Source organism: Vombatus ursinus, unplaced genomic scaffold (assembly GCF_900497805.2).
Source record: "Vombatus ursinus unplaced genomic scaffold, bare-nosed wombat genome assembly UNPS02014852.1, whole genome shotgun sequence".
Classification (NCBI taxonomy): Eukaryota; Metazoa; Chordata; class Mammalia; order Diprotodontia; family Vombatidae; genus Vombatus; species Vombatus ursinus.
Window position 1 is genome coordinate 12,146,827 of NW_020954630.1, and position 25,383 is coordinate 12,172,209.

A 25,383-nucleotide genomic window follows, 5' to 3' on the forward strand; every position below is an offset into this window, starting at 1 on the left:
GTTTACTCCAATACAAATATTTTTGATATATTAGATTTGGGTGGTGGTATGGGAATAAAAGGAGGCATTGCCATGAGTAATATAGTCACTTCAAAATGTGCTGGATCATTGCAGTTATATTGCAGTTTGGATTGAAATGGCAGCTCTAAATGATGAAGCTTCACAATTCTATGATGTTTGTATATTCATTTAAAATAAATGAACTCATGCCCCTTCATAAAAATATGAAGGTGAGTTCTAGCCATATTCCTGTTGTGTTAGTAGAGTCTTCAGTATCCATGTGCAGGGATATGGATGTTAAACTTATTTAAATTTTTTTAATTGAGGGAAAACAAGGAATATAAGTGTTACTCTTTAAACTGTCCCTAAATTATTATGTTTAAAACTTACAATACTTTGTATGAACTTATTGGGATGTAGGTTCTTGAATGAACTAGTATTTATTGCCCACAAATTTGTCATTGTACTGTTTATCAGAAGTGTCACTTGGAGAATATATAGTTCCTCTGTTTCTAGTAGAGATTTAATATGGGGGTCTTTTCTCTCAAGTAAGAAGCTTAAGTTGAAGAAATGAATTTAATTTAGCTGGGACTTCAATATCTAACATTTCTTATAGGTGTATTTGCTTACATTTAAGTTGTTATTCACTTATAAATAATAAAAATGGTCAGTGTGTCTTTTCTCCCTCCTAACTTCTAGTTAGCATTTCTCAGTATGTTTTGATAAAAGATACTGTATATCACCTCTCCTGGCAGCATTTTCTTTCACACTTTTATGCTCATTAAGTGTTCTCTATCTATTTTGACTTGTGTCCCTCTTCATTGTTAGTAAATAAAAAACTGAAACTTGTAGAAGTGGAGACATTTCCAAGTTGTGTCAAGTTTTTCATTGACCACCAAATAATACTAATTTTACTCTTACACTGCAGAGTTAAAATCCCACAGTTTGGTTCTACCCCCTGTGGTAATGAATTAAATCAACAATCAATCCACAAACTTTTATTAGTCTTCTCCCCTCTGTGCCAGGCACTATACTAGGGCCTTAGGATACAAATTAATACAAAGAAGAAATGATCTCTACTCACAAGGAGTTTATATTCTAATGAAAAACTTAACACTAGTCTTCTTTGGTATATTTGGACAGTATGCCTTCCTTCTTTTTATTAAATCTGTGATATTATAGATTGAAAGATAAGTGGTTTTAAGGCCTCTTATACAACTCACCTTCGTTCAGTTTTTAAATAAACATACTTCTGATACATCCTACTCATAATAACGTGCATAGTAGAGCAGAAAGCACAAAAATTTAGAATTTACTTTTAAAGGTTGTTAATTCATCATCTTAAATATTTATTGTCAAATGTATTTGAACATGAATGTCCTAATTAACCTGTTAATATAAATATGTTTTTATCTTTTAGGAAGGAATGATGTCTTTAATACTCTTTCAAAATTTGAACTTGAGAATACAGTTTGAAAGTTTAATTTTGTTGAGTCAACAAAGTATATTCCTTAGCATAGAGGTAATATTTCAGAGACTGCCCAAAAAATTTAAATTGGAAATATCACAAAGGACATTGGATATGAAAATGTGATCCATTAGAAGAAAATTGTTTGCTTTTTAAAACTTCATTATTATAAAATCAGATTTTTAATTGCAACTAATTTCAGTAATGGAAGTGTAGATCTCGGGTTAATTATTTGGCACAACATCTCCTATATAAAATTATGGTTAGACCCATTTTCTACAGTTTTCAATGCTATTGGGCAAACTTCTAAGAGATTTTTCTCAATTGGAAGGAGAAAACGTATAAGAATGAGCTGGACCAATAAAAGGAATGATCTGCCATAAATAACCCAGGTTAATTATGTAGGCTTTTGATAAAGTTAAAGTATTACTAAATACTATACCATCGTAAAAAGATAATTGTCAGTGTGTAGCAACCCCTATCAGGACTACTAAAGTGCATTCACAGTTGAGATAAATAATTACATATTGCTTATTATTTTTCCTTTTTTGTGTATTTCTGGCCCTTTAATGTGACATCTAGAACTCTTAGCAAGCTGGTAGTTTATAGTTTAAGATCATCAACCTGAAGTAGGAAGGAATTGTGGTATGTTTTACTAGAATATGCATAACTGACAAAAATCTTAAAAGGAAAAATCATGAATTAGTGAAAATGTAATTTAAGCGCAATTAGGATGTACCTGGACATTTTCTCTAAAATGTGAAATGTGTTGGAATTCTGTGACCTTCTTGACATTAGTAGTGATATCTATCTCTGATTGTGTGAATAGCTTTAGATTACATTGTGACTTGCTTGTGATTGTTTCACCAAATTACCAAATACCAGCACATTCAGATTGTTAAATTTCACAAATAGGTAAGCTGTTTATTTTTTTACAATGATTGTCTTCTTTTGAACACTTCTTTATCACTTAACTGCAGTTGTTAAGACTCCATAATATCTGTTTACTAAGTATCGTCTGATAATTTTTAAGAGCCTTAGGGAGATAACTAAATTATATGTGGTTCACTGGCTGGTGCTACTAAAATCAAGCTACCAGTCACTGTGATTTAAAAAATTGTAAGTTAGGTGAAAGACAGTAAATGTGAACAAGTTTAAAATAAGAATTCTAAGGTAAAAAATGTCTGTCAGTGTGCAATCACGGCGGTAAAAGACTTTTTTTTTCTTTTTGAAGAGCTATTGGACACAATCACATATTTCACGGAGTTGAAAGGGGCTTTGAAATGAAAAAGAACCCTCTCTGCCTTACCCTTAATTAAATGGCAGCTTGTACTTGAACACCTTCAGTAAGGGGGGGATACCTGCTACTTTCTGAGGCTGCACATTATACTTTGTCCTAGCTATAAGTGTTAGAAAATTTTTGTTTACACAAATTTACCTTGCATTTCTCACACATTGTTCTGCTGTGTAGATCTAAGTAGAACAAGTTTAATCCCACTTCCACATGACAGCCTTCCAATTAAAAAAAAAAAAAACAAACTGCTATCAGACCAATCCTCCCTTCCCAAGTCTTCTCGTTGATTCATTTTTTCATTTATGAAGCATTTATTAAGTAAGCACTTAGTCTGTGCTGTGTGCTAGAGATACTAAAGCAGTCTCTGCCCTCAAGGAGTTTATATTCTTCTGGAAGAAAGGAACTTTTATTATATTCCTAACTCAGAAGAAAATATATATAAAGTGATTTTGGGAACGGGCATACTAACAGACCATATCATATGCTACGTACTCAATCTCCTTCACTCTCCTAGTTGTCTGGATGCTATTCAGCTTACCAGTGTCCATCCTAAAATATCCTCGGAACTGAATTTGATACCGCAGACATTGCCTAGAACAGACTATGGCCCTCCTATCTTGGATAATTTGGCTCTCTGGAAGCCTTCCTCAACACATCAAGAAAAGAGGCTAAAAGAAATGAATGGTAAATACTAATTTTAAATGCTTTGTGAAGTGTTGGGAATCGATAAAAAACTAATGAGGAAAAAGGTCTTTTGATTTTATGTTTATATACTATCCTACTTGTTTTCTCCATTCTCTTTTATCTTGCTTATCAAACAGCTCCTATGATTCCGGGCAATGACAGTTGCCATTCTTTTTAACATGAATTCAGGATAATTGAACATAAATCCTGTTAACATATCTTTGTGCACTAAACTTTTAGAAATCAGGTGCCAGGATTTACGCTTTTAAAAAATGACAATACTAATATTTTCAAATATTCATTTTCCCTTTTTTTTTGTTCATTTTAAGATATCACTTTTGTACCAGTGTTCTACCTTCATCTATACTCTTCTATTTCTGATTTGATGAGTTTTAGGTTAGTTTGAGAAGTTAGAAACTCTCCTTATAATTTCAGATTTCTGATTTGTTAGAATTAAGGGAGTGAGCAGTGAAGGTCATTATATTAGGTGATGTGATCCCTCTTTGGAATTGATAGATGTTTTGAAATCCTTTTTAAGCACATATTATTTTTATTTCGTTTTTTAAAAATCTTCTGTTTCTTAAGTTTGTTATCTACGTTATCCTTCCTCCTCCCATGTTCTTCCTCCCCAGAGATCCATCCCACATAACAGATAATTTATTATTTGGAAAAGGGAAGAAAAATAAGTGCAACTAGTCAGTAACATTGAAAAAGTCCAAAAACATGCACAGTGTATAACACCTGTGGACCTCCCACCTCCATGAACAAATGTAAGTTCTTATTCTTAATTCCAATAGTTATACCATTAGTTTTGAAGCTCTTCAGCTTTAGTTAATTACTTAAAAGATAATTAACTTAAATGATAGGACTTTTAACAGGTTTTAAAAGCTTTCAATCTTTCTATGTTTAGACACTGAGCTACATATCTCATAAGGGCTATGTTAAAGATGATTGATATATATATATATATATATATATGTACAAAATGGAGAATTGAATCATTCGAATATTAGGTATTCCCTTTTCCTCTATACCTCCTTTATACCGTTTACATGTTTATACCAGTCCAAAATTACTTTTTAGATTATATTCTTTAAATAATATCTTTAATTTACTTACATGAATTCACATAATTTGATAAAATGATAGGCGTAATTTAAAACATAATGGTATTTCTGTGTTACTTAGAGATGTATAACATATATATATGAATTTCAAAGTAATAGCTAATCACTTTACTTTTTTTAAGGCAGTGTTTACTGAGAAGCAGCTTAGTATAGTGGAAAGAGAGCTGACCTCAGAACCAGAAAGATTTGGATTCATGGTTGCCTCTGACTCATACTGATCTTGGGCAAGTTTCTGAACTTCTCAGTGCCAAAGAAAATGTTCCTAAACTCTGAGATGCAGTGAAGGTACAGTCCTGTACTTGGAGCCCTCACGTCAATGTAATCACAGTCTACCTCCGGTCCCTATTCTGGGCCTCACATATTTTCAAATACTTAGAAATAGTGACCTTTTGATTAGATGGAGATGATGATTTATAAATTCATTCTACATGAACCACATCTATATAATTCATTCTTTGCTTTTTAAGCTCTGTGCTTGATACATAGTAAGTGCTTAATAAATGTCTTTTATTCATTCATTAACCTTCCCCTTTTTCCTTGTATCAGAAACATAAAAAAGGAAGGGAAAAGAAAAAGCATTTATATAGCATATGCTATGTGCCAAGAACCATACTAAATGTTTTTACAATTATCGTCTCGTGATTTTCACAACAACCCTGGGAGATAGGTAATATTATTGTCCCTGTTCTACAGATGAGGAAACTGAGGCAGATGTTAAGAGCCTTGCCCTGGGTCACACAGCTGGTAAATGTGTGGGGCTATATTTGAACTCATTCCAGACCCTGCACTCTATGTACTGTGCCACTCAGCTGCCCCACACTGTTTAGGTGCCTCTCACTACTATCAGTCAATCAACATTTACTAAGAGTATTCAATTTGCTAGGTGTTAGAAATAATAAGAAAAAGCAAAAGCTGCCCTTGCCTCCAAGTACTTGAGGACAAAAATAGATTAAATTACATACAAGTTGAATACAGAAGAGATAAAGTTTGAGGTGGGGACTAGGAAAGACCTCCTGAAGGAAGTAGTACTTGAGCTGAGTCTTAAAGAAAGCCAGGGATTCTGATAGGTAAGTTTTGTAGGGAGAGTATTCCAGATGTGCTAGAGAGCCAGTGGGCATAGTTATAAGATTTAAATACCTAAAAAATGACTTTATATTTGATCCTATAGGTAATAGGGGAACTCTTAGAGTTTGAATGGGGTAGTGAACATGGCCAGAACTGTGCTTTAGAAAAATCACTTTGGCAGCTCAGTGGAGGATGGAATGAAGTAAAGAAAAACTTGAGATAAAGTAATGAATTATAACACTTAGAGTAGTCAAGTGAAGAGGTGATGAGCAGTAGCTGTGTGAGTGGAGAGAAGGGGACATATAGGAGAAATGTAGAAAATGAAAGTATAAGGTATGGCAGGTTATAGTATATGTGGGATGTGTGAAGAAATGAGAGGTGATGAGTCTCTGAAAAGGTATGGTTACAATGAGAAAGGGAAGAAGGGGACATACAGGGAAAGGTGTAGAGAATGAAAGTATAAGATTTGGCAACTGATGACATATGTAGGGTGAGTGAAGAGGATGTCACTGAGCTTGCAAACTGGATGATTGGGAGTATAATGGTGCCCTCAGCAGTAATAGTAGAGATGTAAGGTGGTGAATTCAGGGAGAAAGCTAATCAGATGTTAAATTTGAAATGCCTATGGTACATCCACTTAGAAATACCCACTAGGCAGTTGGTGATGAAGGACTCATGATCAGGGGAGAGACTGCATCTGAGTATTATCTTCATCAAGATGATAACTGAAACCATGGAAACTGGTGAGATCATCAGATGAAGAGTGAATGGAGAAAAGAGATCCAAGGACATTCTTGAGGAATACCCACAGTTAGTGGATATGACATGGATGGAGCACCAGTGAAAGAGAGTAGGTAGTATGTGTCAAGATAGGAGAACTGTGAGAGCATTGTCAAAAAAGGATTCAGAAAGATTTCCCGGAGGATGTGATCGGCAAGGTAAAGAAGGATAAGGATTAGGTATGTCAATTCAAGTATCATTGGTAACTGGAGAAAGTAATTTCATTTGATTGTTGAGGTCAAAAGTCTTACTGCAGAGGGTGTAGAAGACAGTGAAAAGAGAAGTAGTGGAAGCACCTAGTGAAGATACCTTTCTCTAGGAGTTTAGCCAAAAAGGAGGGAAAGATATAGAACAGTAGCTATCCAGGATGGTTGGATCAAGTGAGGGTTTTTAAGGATGAGGAGACATGAATGTGTTTGTTGGTAGCGGGGAAGGAACCAGTAGACAAGAAGGGATAGAAGGTTAGAAAGAGTGAGAATGAAAATGGGGGCAATCTGCTGCAGAAGACAAGATGAAGAGGAGAGGAGAATTCTTAGTGAATCATCTAAATATTTTTGGTGAAGTATAAGGAAAGGCTCTCACCACAGAGGATGAGGAAAAGGAGTGGAGTATGCACCTTGAGAAAAGAACATGTTTTGAATGGGGTAGGGAAACAATTAGATAGTAATCATAGGATTGACTTCATGCACTGAGGGCCCATTTGAAATTGACTAGCGTAAATTGATAGTGAACCCAGTTAAGCACAGTTTTATGAGCATACAAATAGGAGTGAAGGAATTAGATGGTGGGAGCCTGAGATCAAAATGTGTCAAAGCATGGTCGACAGCAGGACAAAGAAACAAGGGAATCAAGAGTAGAGGGGTGTGTAGAGAGCTGGTTCATCAGTGGACAAGATTGGGGAGGAAGAGAGGGCAAGGTAGCCAGAGCAAGGGGGATAACTTGGTATGGTATTATGGGATGGAGGGATTGGAGGTCTTAGTGAAGGTGAAGAGTAGATTTAGAAAGAATGAGGTTTGCAGCAAGATACAAAGATTATGATCAGATTAAAGAAATTCAGAGTTCTTGAACAAGAAAGTAGAACACTTATGGTTGAATGTCAAGATCAAGGGTCTGTCAAAGGATATGAACAGGCAGTTTTCACACAAATCAAAGCTATCTACACTCATATAAAAAAATGCTCTAAATCACTATTGATTAGAGAAATGCTAATTAAAACAACTCTAAGGTACCACCTCACACCCATCAGAGTGGCTAATATGACCAAAAGAAAAAAAAAAAAAGAAAAATGATGAATGTTAGAGGGGATGTATGACACTAAAGCACTGTTGGTGGAGTTGCGAACTGATCCAACCATTCTGGAGAGCAATTTGGAACTATGCCTGAAGGGATATAAAACTGTAAATACATACCCTTTGATCCAGCAATACCACTGCTAGGTCTGTATTCCAAAGACATCCCCCAAAAAAGGGAAAAGGATCTATTTGTACACAAATATTTATAGCAGCTCTTTTTGTGATGGCTGAGAATTGGAAATCAAAGAGATGCCGATCAGTTGGGAAATGGCTAAATAAGCTATGGTATATGATTGTAATGGAATATTATTGTGCTATGAGAAATGACAAGCAGGATGATTTCAGAAAAACCTGGAAAGACTTACATGAACTGATGCATAGTGAAGTGAGCAGAACCAGGAGAGCATTGTACACAGGAACAGTAACATTGTTTGATGAAGAGTTGTGAATGACTTAGCTATTCTCAGCAATACAATGATCCAAGACAATCCCAAAGGACTAATGATGAAACATACTGTCCACTTCCAGAGAAGGAACTGATGTTGCTTGAATGCAGACTGAAACATGCTATTTTTCACTGTGTGATTTTTTTTTATTTGAGTCTTCCTTATACAAAATGGCTAATATGGATATGTTATAAATAATTGCACTTGTATAACCTATATTTGATTGCTTACTGTCTCAGGGAGAGGGAGGGAGGGAAGGAAAGAATTTGGAGCTCAAAACTTTTAAAATGCTTAAAAAAAAAAGATCAAGTGTCTGTATGACTCTCAGACTATCCTTTATGTGACCTTTGCTGTAGTAGAACTGATGTATTCCATGTCATGAGCAATCTGCCTTTGTTTTTTAAAAGAAAGTGTCATTTCCTCCTCTCCCACACATCTTTTCAAATCCTAATAAAACCTAAAATTTTTTGATCTTCAAAAGCTGCTCAAGTTCTGTCCACTTCTTAAAGTCTCCCTTTTAATTCTAGCTTATGGTGGTCTTTTTTCTTCCTGCCTGTCTTACTTTGCACTCAATTTCCTGCCTCTTGTGTTCAGTTTAGCATTTATTTTTCTCTTCCTCCCACTCTTCTCCAATTAAAAAAAAATAAACAGAAAAGAAAACCCTTTTGACATATAATCAGGCAAAACAAATTCTCACGTCCAAAAATATGTCTCATTCTATATCTTAAATCCATTACGCTCTGTTGAAATGTAGGCAGCATCCTATCTTGGTACTGTGGAATAGTGGTTAGTTATTGCGTTGATTAGAATTCTTAAGACTTTCAAAGTTATTTTGTCTTTACAGTGTTGTTATTGATTAATAAGTTCTTCTTGCGAAATCTGCTCCCTTCAGACTGTTCATATAAGTCTTCCTAGGTTTCTCTTGAGTCATCCCTTTCATAATTTCTTACCACACAATGTATTCCATTATATCATATAGTATAATTTGTTCAGGTCTTCCCAATTGACGGTCACCCCCTTATTTTCCACTTTTTAACCACTGCGAAAGGAACTGTTACAAATAATCTTTGTATATGTGGGTCCTTTTTTTCTTCCTTTGGTCTCTGAAGTATGAACTTAGTAAGTGGTATTGCTGGGTCAATTATTTACCTTTCTTGTTGTTTAACTTTTCATGTGCTTATGTTCTCCTCTAACTAGATTGTAAGCTTTGGTGGGGGAGGGGGGTCTAGGACCAAGTTCTGCTACTTTATTTCTTCTATATTTAGCACATTGCTATGCAAATAATAGGCAATACTTTGTTGTGAATAAAAATTAAATCGCAATAATGGGAAAGAGCATGAATATTCTACTATAGACAGAATATTCAGCAGTCTTGAAAAATTGAGAGCTGATGATAAATATTCAGCTATAATATATCCTTCACTACCATGTAGTTAAAGTTATTAAAAACAGTTTTATATGTTCTCAATAGTTACTTCTTAGGTAACTTTTTAATGTTTTTGAATGAATCCATTGTTTACAGTTGTACTACAAACATGAATTGTATGTCTTATAATATGTTTCATAGCATAAGATAGAAATGGATGCCTTACTCCTTGGTAAATACAGGTAAGTCAGCAGTAACATAATTAAGTTTTCTCTCGAATGGTAATATTTTATTGTGCCCTTTGCCTCCAGTGTATTTATTAGATTTGTAAAGTTCCAAATACAGGTAAAACATTGTATTTGACTTAGTTTTCTCCAATTTCTTCTTTCTTTTGCAGTTTTTATGATTTTCATAAACCCAGAAAAGCATTTTCTAAGTGGTTATCCTCTCAGGAGCACAGTGGTAGCTGCAATTCTTATTTAACCTGTAAAAGTACCCAGAACATGTCCTTTAAGTAAATTAACCTTTTAAACAAAATAATCTAGAATCATACACAAAATTTTCATTCCTTGCTAAAATTATTAGCAATACCAACCACTGGTTACAGTATTATTGCCAAACTGTGCCATTCTTCCTGCCTTTATTTTTTAATCTGATAGGCTTTGAAGGATTTTAGTGTGCCCTATTTATTAGCTGATATTTATGTGTTTTAAGGTTTGTAAAATACTTTAAATACTTTTTTATATAAAAAACTACATGTATTTTCATCCCAGTTTTACAGGTGAGGATTCTTAAGCTTAGATAAGTTAAGTGATTTGAACTTGGTCACACTGTTTGCAGTTGTCAGAAAAAGAATTTGAATTCAGGTCCCTTTTAACTCCAAGTCTAGCACTTTTCCTCCTATACCATGCTGCCTTTCTAGTGCTACTACTGCTGCCACCCAAAGGTCATCAATTCCCCATGCTGTTATGTAATATTGATCTCATGTCTTTCTCCTCATACTGACTCTTACTCTTTTGCAATACTGAGTCAGTTTCCACCTGACCCAGCAACTGTTCTCTAATCATTACCAAATCTAACTACTTTTTGGCTCAGGTCTTTAGTTATTAGTGATAGAGTGATAGCTTTAGATTTTGCCGACAAAAGTGTTCCAAGCTGAGAGGTTGGGGTTGACAGGAGGGGAAAGGAAGGAAGGGAAGGATGGAGAGAGGAGGGAGAGGGAAGATAGAGAGGAAAATGGGAGGAGGAGATGAAGGAAGAGATAGAAGAAGGGAGGCTGAGGGAGAGATTATTGAGTATAAATGAATGAGGAGGAAATTGTGATGAGAGTGTGACCATGTTAAATGGTAAGTGTAAGAATGTTTAGGCATATAAATGACTGGTGACTGTTTGAGATGGTGTAAGGAGGAGGAGGATTTATGAGACAAAATATATCACATAAATCAGCAAAGGGAGAAGTGAAGAGTGACTAATATCAAATGAAATCAAAGTACATTCTAATTTTGTCACATACTGTGATCAGTGATCACAGTAGACAGAGGAAGAGGAGAAAGCTTCTGGTTCTTAATAATTAACCATGACATAGGAATTAGACTGTCAATATTATGTAAGTGTAGCCTATCAGGCCTAAGAAGTTGGTCGCTGCTGATTGAAGAGAATATAAGTATGCATTTGTAACTTTCACATGTTAATGGATTGGTGCAGTTTGCAGCCCAACTATGATTTCTCATCCTGTGTCCTTTCTGGCTGAAGTTCTCCCATAGATGTTCTATAAAGGATCTATATCCCTATTACATTCTATGAGTTGCAGTGCAGTACTCGGTTTTTCCCTCTGTTACCACTCACTCTGGCTAAAATGACTGCCTAACTTTTTCACTCATGCATTTCTTCAAAACTGTCTCTTAGGTATTTCATGCATGTAATATATTACAGCCTATTTAATACCTACCATGTATCTTCATTACCTTTTGGGTTACCTGCAACTTGCATTCTTCAGAGATTGTTTGGTTCCTAGATTCATGACTATAAAGCATCTCTGGGAAAACATTTGTGTTTAAAAGATGGTTTTTGTGTTGGGAAACAGCCTGTAATCATTTCCCGATATAGTCTGGCATTCCCTCTATCTGCTATGGATATTTTAGTTTTATTTTTAGTATAAATTTAAATTGTTTATCAGAAAGCTTAGACCACCCTCTAGATCCACCCTCTAGGTCCTCAAGTCCCCTTAATAAAAGGATTTGTTCTGTAAAACTTGGACTTTGTCAGAAGGCCATACCCAAGGACCTAGAAGGCCACATGTGGCCCGGAGGCTGCAGGTTCCCCACTCTTGGGCTCCACCGGTAGTGTATGATTGTGCTTGATTTTCCATAGCCCTTTCACAATCAACTATTTCCACTTTTGTTATATTTACTAATTTGCTTTTTATGAGGTGAAACTCAGGATTGTTTTGATGTGCATTTCTCTTATTTTTTTGGAAGGAATCATTCATATAAGTGTGAATAGTTGGCAGTCCTTTTGAGAACTATTTGTTCGTACCCCTTGATAACCTATTCATTAGGGGAGCAGTTCTTGGACCTGAACGTTTTGTTAATTCCTTACATATTTTGGATATCAGACCCATATCAGAAATAATTGATGCAAAGGTTTTTGGTCTGGTTCCCCTCTTTCTACTCCCCCACCCTGCAGTCAATGGTTTTTCTTATCCTTCCTGTGTTGATTTTGTTCATATAAAAGCCTTTTGATATCATGTAGTCTTAAAGTGATCTATTTTATTTTCTGTGGTCTTCTCCGTTTCTTCGTTAAGAATTCTTCCCCTAGTTTTAGTATGAAAATTATCTGGTCTAGTTTGGGTGTAATCTTTTCTTTCAGGACATATTTCAATTTGAGCTTATTGTGATATACATATGGTTGTAAAATGTTCATCTAAATATAATTTCTGCCGAACTGCTTTCCTGTTTTCCCAGCACTTATCAAATAGGAAATTATCTGGTTTATATAAAATACTGGGTTATCGAATTTAATTGTTTCTGGTGCTTGCTTTTCTAGTCTCTTCCACTCATCTACTGTTCTATACTTTAACTAGTACCAAAATGTTTTGATGTTCATTGCTTTTCATACAATTTGAGATCTAGAAGTGTTTTCCCTCTTTATTCCCCCCCCCCCATTATTTCCCTTGAGATTTTAGTTGTTCGTTTTTTTTTTTTTTGAGTGATATTTTAGGCTCCTTTTCACTTCCACTGCTTTTTACTCTATAGGTTTTAATAATTGTTTGCATTCAAAAATAATTCCGCCCTGGACTGCCATTTCTTTTTGCTTGCTAGGGAAATTGCTGGTTAAGGCATTTTCTGGGTTCTTCTGTCTTTCTTATGGGAACTGCTTTACCTTGGTTGGTTAAACTTTTTCAGGAAATGGTAGTAAAGGAAATACTCTTCTTTCCATTTTCCATTTTTGGATAATATAAGCTCATTGGAGTAGATCAGCTTGAAGTTGTTGCAGTTGTACACAGTGCTTTCTCCCCTTTATCTTTTTAATTTGTGATTTTAACGTTAAACTAGTTAGTTTTTGGCCTCACTGTACGCTAATAGCTGATTCCCTAATGACTTTTATGAGTAACATCACTGACTTTTAAGGTAAAGCCATTTTCATTTTTTTTTTTTTTTTTTGTGGTGCTACTCAGTGTTCACCATGTCTTGTGCCTTCAGACTTTTTTTTGGAAAAGAATATTCTTGATGGATTAGCTTCTGAGTAGTTAAAACCACATACTGTTGACCCTTTTAGTTTCTTAAACCTGAGCCATATTTTCACATGTACCTTTTTGTATAGCAGAAAAACATAACTACAACTCAGAATACAGCTTATTCACTCACAGTTTCTCATGAACAAAAAAAAAGATAATGTGGAAAAGATTCAGTGTATATTATACTTCTTTTTGACTTTATATGTGACTGATGCCAATGTCATTATAATCATAGAATAGCAGCTATGAAAAGGACTTAAGAAATCCTCTATTGCAATACTTACCCAAAGGACAAATCCTGTCTACAGCATTTCTGACAATTGATTATGAAATTCTTGCTTAAAAATAGAAATATTATCCCCTAAGATAATCCATTCTACTTTTGGGATGTCCCTGTTACAGAGTTTTCCCTTATTTTAAACTAAAATGTGCTTTCCTAACAATTTTCACCTGCTGATGTCCTCTGGTCAAGCAGAACCATTCCAATACCATTCCCACATGACAAATCTTAAAATACAGTTCATGACATATAGACTGAGAGCTGGAAGGGACTTCCGTTCAGGCCCTATTCCCCCCCCCCACTTCATTTTACAGATGCAAAAACTGATGCCCACAGAGGTTGAAGTAACATTGCTCTTAAGTTGGAGAGACAGTATTTGAAGTGAGGTGGTTGACTCTGAATCCAGTGTCCTTTCCACTTTCCAATTTACCCTTTACCTCATCACCTGCCTAAATTTTCTGTTTCTCTGAGCTAAATAATGATAACTCAGTTATCTAGTGATTTGAGTATTACAAAGTGCTTTCCTTACAACTCTGAGGTAGGGTAGTGCAAACATTAGTATATCCATTATGCAGATGAGAAAACAGACTTACAGAGGTTTGTTAAATTTCTGGAGGTTATAAGGTTATTAGATGTCAGATTGGAATTTGAATTTAGATCTCCTGACTTTAAACCCAGTACTCTTTATGCCTTCCACCAATCCTTGAATGGCATGTTTGCTTTTGTTTTTGTTTTTGTTATTATTTTTTAGATTCATTCTAAACTTAGTAATCATCTACAAAAACAAACTTTCCCATGCATAAACACGAACAAAAATGCATGTGTATGAAACAAACTTATGTTGTATACTTGGTTTTTTAAAGTGTATATTGACTTTAACCAAATAGTGACAAAAATGCTTTGCTTCTCTGTCCCCTTTTGAATTCTCTCGTGTTTTTTTTTTTTTGGATTTTGTTTATTTGTTTTTACATAGTTGTAGTCAATTTGTATGTTCTGTTTCAGTTTTCTTTACCTTGTGTCATGTCGATTAAATCGTCCCATGTATCTTTGAATTTTTTATATTGTTTTATATTATACATTAATGTAGTAAACATTAACACACATTTATATGATAAATCATGTTAACTCCATATGGCGTCACAGTTTGTTTAGACATTTTTCAGTTGGATACATGCTTTTTCTAGTATTTTGTTACTATGATTAATGTTATCAGCATATTTGTACAGATAGATTTTTTTTCCATAATGGGATTATAGTATCAAAGGGTATTCAGTTTTGTACTCAGTGTAAAATGCCATGTTGTTATAAAGATTGCACTTTTATAACTTCATTAGCAGTGTAATGATAGCGTGCCTGTTTTTGCAGGCATGCACACACATACACACACACACCAACCAACCACCACTTAATGTTAATATTTTAAACAACTATCTCTGATATTTGCATGATTTTTAAATCCTTTCAACAGGGATGTGCTGGTAAATGTTTAGTAGCCGGCTCTCTAAGGGGAAAATGTACACAAGATACACTTTTAATTTTAATCTTTATTGCTTACATTTTCTCCATTATTTACTTCTAGACAGTTAACAAACCAGCCTGATACATAACCTTTGCCAATTCTGAAGGTAATGCTTATACCAAAAATTGAAATTTATCAATTGGCCCTCTAGCCCAGTTCAAACTAGCTCCAGCACGCCTACCCCTCACCCTGGTCATCTTTCTCTGTATGTACTCCAGCTTTTTAATGATCTTTCTAGAATGGTGCCCAGACTTGAAAACAGTAAATGTGTATGTAAAAACAGATGTGGTATGACCAGGAAGAATATATAGCAAGATTATTGCCTTTTTATTCTGAATACTATATTCACTTTTAATGCACACACACACACACACACACTTCCTGGTGTCATGGACTTTGCAATCTAAAGGTTATCCAAAAAAAAATTTTTTTAAGTGTGGAAGGGAAGAAATGGAACCTAGCATTTTAGAAGAAAGTGTGCTTTCAGAAAAGAACTTAATGTGGAGGCTTAAACTTACTCCTTTTTCTAGTAAAACTGTTAAAGTGTGGACATGTTAATTGAATATGTGAAACAATGCATTTTGGCTTCTGCATTACTGTTTTTGTTGGTGGTTGTTCCATTGGCATAAATGGTTCCCTCTATCCATGCAGATCACAACTTTTCCATTGCTCTCACATCCTATCCTATCCTTTGTGTTTTCTCATAAATCATCTATGGAGGCCCATTTCTGCCTACTATACAATACAAGGTTGTACAAAATTTAAAATGAAAGCATATTTACTAGGTCATTTTCCTGTACACTTAAAATTTTGGCAATGCCTTCCCATGGTAATAATTACTTAATCCTAACATGCACTCTGAGAAACATTTTATATTTGTCAGTATGCACTTTACATGCATTAAATTTGCTTATATATTCCTGTAAAATCAGATGTACCCTTGTACAAAAGAACAATGAAACCATGGGTTTTTTATACATTGCACAAGTTTATTAAAATGAAACCTCATTTTTAATATAGTAATTTTCACTTTTATTCAACAGGTAGTGATTAAGGGAGTAGCTAGGTAGTGCAGTGAATAGAGCACTGGTGCTGGAGTCAGGAGGACCCAAATTCACATTCGGCCTCAGACACTTGAACACTAACTGTGAGCCCCAACATACACATAACACTATGTTATGCACTTGGGGTACAAAGATGAAAGATGACAGTCCCTGTCCCTCTTTGGGATATAGGTCCTTTGCCATTTTACATTAGAAGGAACAGGTTTAGAGAGGTTAAATAAATAATCCATTGTCACACAGTTGTTTGGTATTGGAGATCAGCTTTGAAGCCAGGTCTTGATGCCACATCCACCCCTTTGTCCGCTGTAGTGTTTATTTGAATTGAATTGTATACTCCACTACAGCAACCTTACGCGGAAGTGTCTTGCTTTTTTCCTGCTTTACTTTGCTGTGTTGATTTAAGTAGAAGTCCCTTCTGGACCCTCTGCTTCTTCCCACCTATGTAGTTCTCAACATATTGACAATGATTATTCAGCTTAATTACTTACACTTAGTTTTGCTTTAACCTGTTGGAAAACATTTGACTGTATAGCAGATTCTCACCTGTTTGGAAATAACATGCACAGTTCTTGAATTGGTGAATACTTTTTTTTTTTGAATGATTGAATTTTAAAACAGCTTTCTAATTTTACCTCATGACAGTGAAGTTTTCTGTTTTGTTAACTGTCAGATCAATTAAAACATTTTTATTCATTTGGTATTTTTGAAATTGCTGTTTTAGCTAACAATACTTACATAAAAATCATTGGTTTAAAAGCATTGAGTCAAGCTTTATCTTGTACATTTGAACAATTCAGACCCTATTACTTTGCCTCTGTCAGAAAGACAATTTGCATGTAAGGACACATACCTATCTCTTGATAAACAGGCATTTGGACTTATAAGAGTAGGTATTTGTATTGTATCGTTTGTATTGAAACCATACTTGGTACTCTTCTGAGCTCTTGAGAATTGTAGTCCTGATTTGTTTGTTGGGTCTCTTAGGAAGACAAACATCTAGTCCAATTTATTTCATCTTATAGGTGAGGAAATTGAGATTCAGAGACTAGAAAGAACTTATTTGAGGTAATGTAACTGGTTAGTATTAAGGTTCAGATCTCAATCCCAATACAATATGCTTTCTACTATGCTATACTTCTTGAATTAAATAAATGACATATTTGTCATTAGCATAGAGCCTTCTTGCCTTCTACTCAGAAGACACATATTCAAACCTTGCCCTGAGACACGTTGTAATTGTGGACCTTGGGCAAAAGTGACGTACCATCTATTTAATCCTCAACTGCTTCATCTGTGAAAAGGGGATAAGAATACTTCTAGTACCCACCTCACAAGGTTGTGGATTAGTTCAAACAAATGAGTAAAGCTTTGAAAGCTTTAAATTATTATGTAAGTATTATTATTAAATGTATTCCCCTCAGGACAGTACATTGCCTTGTACGTTGCCTTGCACATTTTGTTGAACAAGAATCGATAGAAAGATTGTTATTTGGAGTTTTTTTCCTAAACTCTTTTTCTTGAAAGTGAGTGCTTTCTGCATCTAAGATGATGCAGAATGCAAACCTGGGAAATATAACTTTCTTTGTTTTACTGTGATATTGATAATTTATTCTGTTTTCAAATTTTTCCTGCTTCCTAGTTTGTTCCATTTTGGTGGATTCATGAGGCTATCGATGACTGAGGCCATGAATTTTCAGCCATTCATAAGCTGTCAAATGCTAAGATGTGCTATTGTCCTTAAAGTTTAATAGCCTACAGTTATTTTTGTTTTAAAAAAAGAAAATAAAACAGGTAAGAAGTTTGTAGTTGTCTTCTAAATTATATTTTTTAAGTTTCATATACATATCTTACCACATAATCATTGCACCCTGGGGTGGTTTTTTTTCCCCAGTCCAAAAATTGATTTGTAACCTTTCATCAGGTAATCGTCGCATGGTATAATTCTGTTCATCACACTGCTTAAAAGGTAAATAGAGCGGTAATGTATTCACCAGTGGCATATAGATATGTATTTATCTCTCATGCATTTCGAGCTGCATGCCTAAAATTCTCAGTGCACGTGCATTGTCAGTATATTTCTGAAAGCCAGCTTGTGTGGTTTGTTTAGAGCAGTGCAGTACTAATGGTATTGTCACTCAATCCAATGAAGAGCTGTAGTGCTAGGGGAGTGTGTGGGCAGGTGAAGCTGCCATGAGTAAGTCATATAATATGGTCAGGTTTGCATCTTCCTGTGCTAGCTAAACTGTACAGTTCATCTGCCAGCAATACATTAATGTGTGAAGCACTTCTTTCTGATTATGGGTAAATATGAAAACTATTCTATGGGCTTCAAGCTGAAAGTGATTATGTTTGCTAAACAGCGTGGAAACAGAGCTGCGGAAAGACAATTTTCAGTGAGTGAGAAGTTGGTGTGAGACTGGTGGAAACTAAAAGACAAGTAATACCAGCACATTTTTTAAAAAAAACTTCACGTAATGGTTGCACCCCACTTTTCTGCAAAAAATTTGGCATAAAATCTGTGACGATTATGCGGTGAAACATGATACTGAGTTTGTTAGCAGACCAATATTGGAGTACTTTTTATGTTTCTAAATTACTGACTTCAGGTTTGAAAAAGATGCTTTTAAAAAGGGATGTATTTCAACCTCTCCCCCTCCCCCTAATTTTTACTACCCTCCATTTTTTTTCCTTTCCCTTAGAAAGGCTTTCACCCTTATCATCACCTTCGCTTCAAAATAAGCTTTTTTATGTGGGAAGCTTGTTGGAACTTTCTGCTGAGGTCCAATCAGAGATACCCCAAGGTAGCGTTCCTTGAATCTTGGGCTCCCAGAAGCAGAGCAAATGGGTGAGACACATGAAGAACGGCATAATATACCTTCCAATTTCATATTTTAGTTAAGTAACATTAAAAGCCTTTTTTGTGCAACATGCTGTATGAAGAACTAGGGTGGGGGGGATATTCGTGGTCTCTGCCCTGGTGAAGCTTAGAGCTAGTAAGGAAATATACCAGGCATAAAAGTGACTGTAATGCAAAGTAATACATGCTAAGTGTATATGAAAGCTATGCCCTAATGGAGTTCTAGAGTGAAAGATCATCACCATCTGGGGGAGATGAGTAAATGCTTTGTGAAGATAATTACTATTTGAGCTGAAAGGAAAAGTAGAAATTCCATAGATTGATGGGGGAGGATGGAGAGTGGGAAAGGAGAGCGATATTCAGGAATAAGAAACAGTATCATCGTAAGTGGGAGAATACAAAGCACATCCAGAAGATGACATATAGGATGGAACCAGGTTGTGAGGGATCTTGATTGCCAGGCTACGAAGTCTGAACTTTATAGGAAAGGCATTAGGGGACCACCGAAGGCGTTTTAACTTGGGGACAGTATGACCAGATCTATGCATAAGGAAGAGTAGTAGACTGGAAAAAACATGAAGTACGAATTGAAAGTAGGAAGACTTTGAGTTTGGGTATGTGGAAATGAAAGTAGCAAGAATAGAGAGAATGGAATAGGTGCAAAGTTGCTGTTGAAGGAGAATTCTCTCTAACCTGCCTTGGTGGTATGGGTCTCTTCCTTCTCTTTTATTACATAGAAATTTAATCAAAAATGTTTTCATCTAAAAGGGAGAGAAAATTACCTCTGTATGTTCACCAAACTAAATAACAAATAGCAATAGAGCTATATCAGAGTTCAGAGAAGACAAAAGTTTGTTGTTGTTGTTGTTGTTGTTGTTTTGTTTTTTTAAATCCAGTAATGAAACCCAAGGCCTCAGGTGTTTATAGGCACATATACGGTGAATGGGTAAACAAGCAAGATCAACTAGAGATTGCAATGTAAGGGGATTTGTAGATATCACTAATGCTAAATAGGATGAGTACCATGAATTACTTATGTCTCTGAAAGGAGGGTATATATCTCATTTAAAAGAAATATGAAAAGTAAATTGAGGTGGGAGTCCTAGAGGCACAGTAACGTTGTCTGTTAGTCAGTCATACACCAATCATCATGCTAGGAATACATTCAGTGCAATGATTCAGTGCAATGAGAGAGCCCCTGCTCAGGGAGCTTGCATTTCATTCTACTGGATATAATATGTGTAGATAACTGCAAAGTAATTTTAGTTGGAAAAAGTCAGTGGGGGGGGGTGGTTTGGAGGAAGCATCAGGATTAGCAACTCTCATTAATCAGTAAAGACTTAGGAGGTAGAATTTGAGCTGAGCTTTAAAGTTGAAAGTAGGGATTCTGAGAGGCAGAGGCAGGAAGGAATATGAATAATATTCCAGGCCATGAGGGAAACGCGCAGAGATGGGAAATAGACAGCTGTGTGTGAGGAAGCCAGTTTGACTGGGGCATATAGTACAAGAAAGGGAATAATAGGTAAAACACCCCTTTCCCCTCCTTTAGATAGAAAAAGATGGTAAACTGTAAGGAATCTGAGAAACGCTGTTCTATAATTGTACTAATCTACTTCCACTCACTTAGCTGTCTTCTATTTCTCTTGCCCAGACCTCAGTTACTAGTTGTTATACTTTGTATGGTAATGCTGGTAGTTTTTATTTTGGAATTTCTTTGAGGAAGTGATTGGTTTGTTTGTTTTTTTTTTCTTCTTTTTTTGGAGGCAGTCTGGGTTATATGACTTACCCACAGTCACACAGCTAGTAAGTGTCTGAGGCAGTATTTGAACTCAAGTCCTCTTGACTCCAGGGCTGGTGTTCCACTGCACCACCTAGGTGATCGTTCTTTTCATTTTCACTTTGTTATCTGATTTTGGTAATTTGGTAATTCTAGATAGTTTTCATTTATGATTTCTTGAAATATGGTGCCCAGGCTTTCTGTCCCTTCATCCTTTCAGGGATTCTGGTGATTTTTTATTTTTTTTTTCAGCATTTTTCATTTGTTCGTATATTTTTTTATAAAATCATTATGCTTGGTGCATTCTCATTTTCAGGGATCTGTTATTTTGATAAGGTTTTTGTCTGCCTTCTTAACTTATTTATTTGCCTTCCAGTTCTTTCCTCCTGCTTATTTCATGTATAAATCTATTTTTTAAAATGTCTTGCTTCATTTCTTCTAGAAACTCTTATAGTCTTTGTGACCAGGCCTTTTCTTTTTCTTTGAGGCTCTGCTTATAGTTGTTTTGGAGTTACATTCTTCTTCTGGGTTTACCTTTTTGCCATCTCTTGACCCACATTTCTTCAAAGTGTTCTGTCATCTCTTGGCTCAGACTTGGCCAAGGTCTGACTCCATCCATTCCCACATTATTTTTGTTGGTCAGGCCCTTTTTCATCCTTAAGTCAATTTCCTGTGCTCCTAACTCATCCCTTGTGTGTTTGGGATCTGATCCAAGCTTCTGTGGCCTCTGGTGCGAGGTGTGCAGTTGACTGTTTCCTGTTAGAATGCTGCCATTCTGGTGGATGGAATGCCAGAGGGCAGTGTTCCATCCACCAGGAGAGCCTCTGTTGCAGTCTTCTTTTCTGTTCAACTGAGCTTGTTGTGGCTTCTCTGATGCAACCTCTTTTCCAGATCTTTGAGGCTCCTGGCTGTTTTGGGGGGTAGTCCTAGACTAGATGTGATTTTTTAAATCATTTTTTTGATTTGATGCTATTTTTAGATCATTGCTGGAGAATATGTGGGAGAGCTAGCTGCTGCTGTGCTCTTCTTCCATGCCCCATATTACCTTGAACCCTAGAAATGTTTCCTAGCTCAAATATTTTCACATTGTATAAAAAATTGATTCTTAGCAGTTACATTTCTATTTTATGTGAAACATTTTATCTCTTTTCAATAAGATACTGGGTCCCCTTTATCTGTTGTATTAGGTAATTTTTATAATTTAAGGTATGATTGGATCATTTCCCCTACTTCATTTTATTATTTAATTGCAAATAACTTCTGTATTTTAAAATGGTTTATTATGAATTTAACATTACATAGCAGCAAAACTAAGTATATTTTTAAACTACATCAAAAAAGAAATTTAACTCTTTACTTGCTACTGTGTGACTTTGAGCAAATCATTTAACTTCTCTGTGCCTTAGTTTCCCATCTATTAAAAAAAATCTTTGAAATCCTTTCTGTGCTAAATTATGATCTTATAATCAATTTATTTGCTTCCTCTACATCTCTTTCAGATTTGTTTGTGTGTTTCCTGTGTTGTATTCAAAAGTAGCTGTTTTCTGTGTTTTAAAGTAATCATTGTCTTTTGGTTTAGCACATGCCATTCTTTGCAGTTAGCCAAAATATTTTTATTTCTTTATCAGTTTGAAATAGTTTGTGTGATAGTTCTTTGAATTCTTTGAATTTTGTGTCTTTTGATTTTTATTAGAATGTAAATTGTTATGTTGTAGGATGTTTATAAACAAATATAGATTGGAATTCAACATATCCCTCTTAATGAAAAATGAGGTTATGTAGAGTAAACAAAATACTGAGCTGAATGAGATGCCCTGATATTGAATTTATATTTGTTGAAAGTCAGTTGAAACTTTAGTTTTGTTTAGTTTTTTACTATATAGCCTAATACATCTTTGCATTCTAAGTTCCTCTTACAGTATACAGTTTTTATATTCTTGTCATTTGTGCAGAAAAAAATACATTAGATGTCATGTCCACATGTCTGTATTTTTGTGGATGTGTTTCTGACATACTGAAAATGTAAAAACATTACCATTTTACATCCCAAATTACTGATTATGTTATGTCTAGTATGCAGCTATAATAGTTTTTACTTTTGCAGTCTATTAACACTTAATTTTAAAGTACATTTTCCCCCTAAATACTTGAAAGTTAATAGGAAGTAAAGTTTTCTTATGTTTACAGTAAAGCAGCAGAAATGAAAACCTGTATGTTTTGTTATTTCAGTGGTTATTCTTCACATTGTTAAAACTATCTGACAGTGCAGTAATACCTCAGGGGATATGCAAAAGATATGTTGTCTTCCTTTTTTTCTTTGGGGTTTTAAGCTAAGATTCCATATGCTCAGAAATATTAATACATCATTGTCTTATCTTCTTCTTAAGAAATGACTAGAGTTTTGGTTAATGGCTAATGTACAGACTTTGCTTAGTCCACAAAATAGAATGTCAACATGTTGCTAGTAACAGTAATGATAATAATAACTAGCATTTATACAGTGCTTTAAGATTTCCAAAGTGCTTTATAAATATTGTCTCATTTGGTCTCACAACAACCCTGGAAGGCCATTGTTATTATTATCCCCATTTTACAGATGAGAATACTGATGGAGAGGTTGTGATTTGTCCAGAGTTGGCACAGCTAACAGATTTGAACTTGGGTCTATCTGCCTTCCAGTCCAGTGTTTTACCCACAGCACTGTCTGGCTGCCTCTATCACCAAACCTGGCCACTAGTTTAAATTAGCTGTACTGGCCAAGGTTTAAAAGTACTTTTTTCCTTAAACACAGAAATGGCTAGAACATTTTCAGGGATAATGATTATAAAAAATTAAGGCAAATGACACCAAAAAAAGTATGTGAAATGGAGTTAGAAACAAGAAAAATTTTGAATATATATATGTGTGTGTGTATATATATATATATAATATATGTATGTATATATGTATATATGTATTTATGAACTGGGATAAATACAAAACAAAATTAGACTTTTAGCTAGAGGAAGATTTGGGATAGATTCTTAGCCTCTCCCAGAATCTGCTTCCCAATCTCTAGTATGAGTGTGGTAGTCCAGATTGTCCTCTATCATTCAGTCAATCAATCAACAAGTATTGTTTATTAAAAATTTACTAGGCCTTGGAGAAATGAAGACAAAAATGAAGAAATCCCTGCTCTCAAGGAGTGTCCATACTTTGGGGGGAGGCAACATGTAAATCTTAAAGGCATAGGCAATATAGATACCAAATAGATACAGGGTAATTTGGGGATGGGGCAAGGAGAGGACAGTTGTGGGAAGGGGTCAGGAAAGGTTTCATGTAGAAGGTGGTACTTGATCTAAATCTGGTAGGAATTAAAGGATTTGGAGAGAAAATGCAAGGGGAGTATATTCTAGACATGAGGAATAGCCAGGGAAAAGGCATGGATTCAGGAGATGGGAGTGTTGTGTGTGAGGAACAAGGAGGCCAGTTTGTACTATAGAGTACACGAAGGGATATAATGTACACTAAAATTGGAAAGGTAGTTTGGAACCAGATTGTGATAGGCTTTAAATGCCAGACCACAGGGTTTATTTGCGCTCATATTGTTTATAGAGAACCACTGGAGTTTATTGAGTAGAGGGGTGATGTGCTCAGATCTTTACTTCAGTCAAATCACTTTGGCAGCTGGGTAGAGGATGGATTAGAGTGGAGAGATTGGAAGTCAGGAGACCAATTAGAAGGCTATTGCAGTAGTCCAGGCTAGAGGTAAAAAGGCCTAAACTAGGGTGTCATTGTGGCTGAAGAACAGGGATAAATTTGAGATGTTTTGTGGAGGTTGAAATTGCTAGATTTGGCAACTGATTAGATATTTCAAATGAATGAGAGAGAAAAGTTGAGGATGATGCCTATGTTTTGAAATTGGTTGACTAAAATAATATTAATGTCCTTGACAGGAATAGGGAAATTTGAAAGGGGGGTAGGTTTGGGGGAAGAGATAATGAATTTAGTTTTAAAGATGATGATTTTAGGATGCTTATCAATGAATGAATGAAGTACTTACTATGTTCAAAGCACTGAGGATACAAATTAGGAAAGTAAGATAGTCCCTGCTCTCAGGAAACTTACATTCTAATGGGGAAGACAACACATATGTAAGATTTCAGCTACAAGTCAAAGAGAAAGGTCTCATCCATGGTCCTTAGGGTGCCGGAGCAAAGCAAATGGTGAAGGGGGCATAGGTGAGAGATGCTACAAAGGTAGCATCTTTAATGTCATTTCCACTGATAAAACCATATTGGTTACTGATATTGAACCATTTGAGGCTTTGTTGACGAGAACTTTTTTTTTTTTTCTGAGTCTTTGATAGATGTGGCTATAGCTCATGCAGGAACAATTGCCAGGTTGAATCTCCACTGGGATCGCTTTCCTGGATGTTGCCTAGGAGCACTGGGCTGGAAGCATTGTACTTCTCAAGGTTCTTGGATTCAAGGTCTGTGGCTATTTCCATCAGGGTGTTAAGGTAGTAGTAATAGTTTGATTAGGTGGTATATACTAACTCCTTTCTCCCTTGGGGTCCCCTGCTGCTTCAATTCTGTTTGCTTGCTTTGTGAGAGGTACTTGGTTGGCAACTGACAAGGATTTCCCTT

At 35.4% G+C, this 25,383-nt stretch overlaps 1 protein-coding gene across 2 annotated transcripts in view; it reads left to right on the forward strand.

Moving 5' to 3' along the window:
- The first annotated feature begins 3,283 nt into the window (after nt 1-3,283).
- ZMYND11 (zinc finger MYND-type containing 11) overlaps nt 3,284-25,383 on the forward strand; it is a 129,962-nt gene continuing 107,862 nt past the window's right edge. For both annotated transcript variants that reach the window (XR_003567208.1, XM_027840917.1), the window contains exon 1: nt 3,284-3,446. The gene's annotated coding sequence lies outside the window, so the exon portion shown is untranslated. The remainder of the gene's footprint in view (nt 3,447-25,383) is intronic.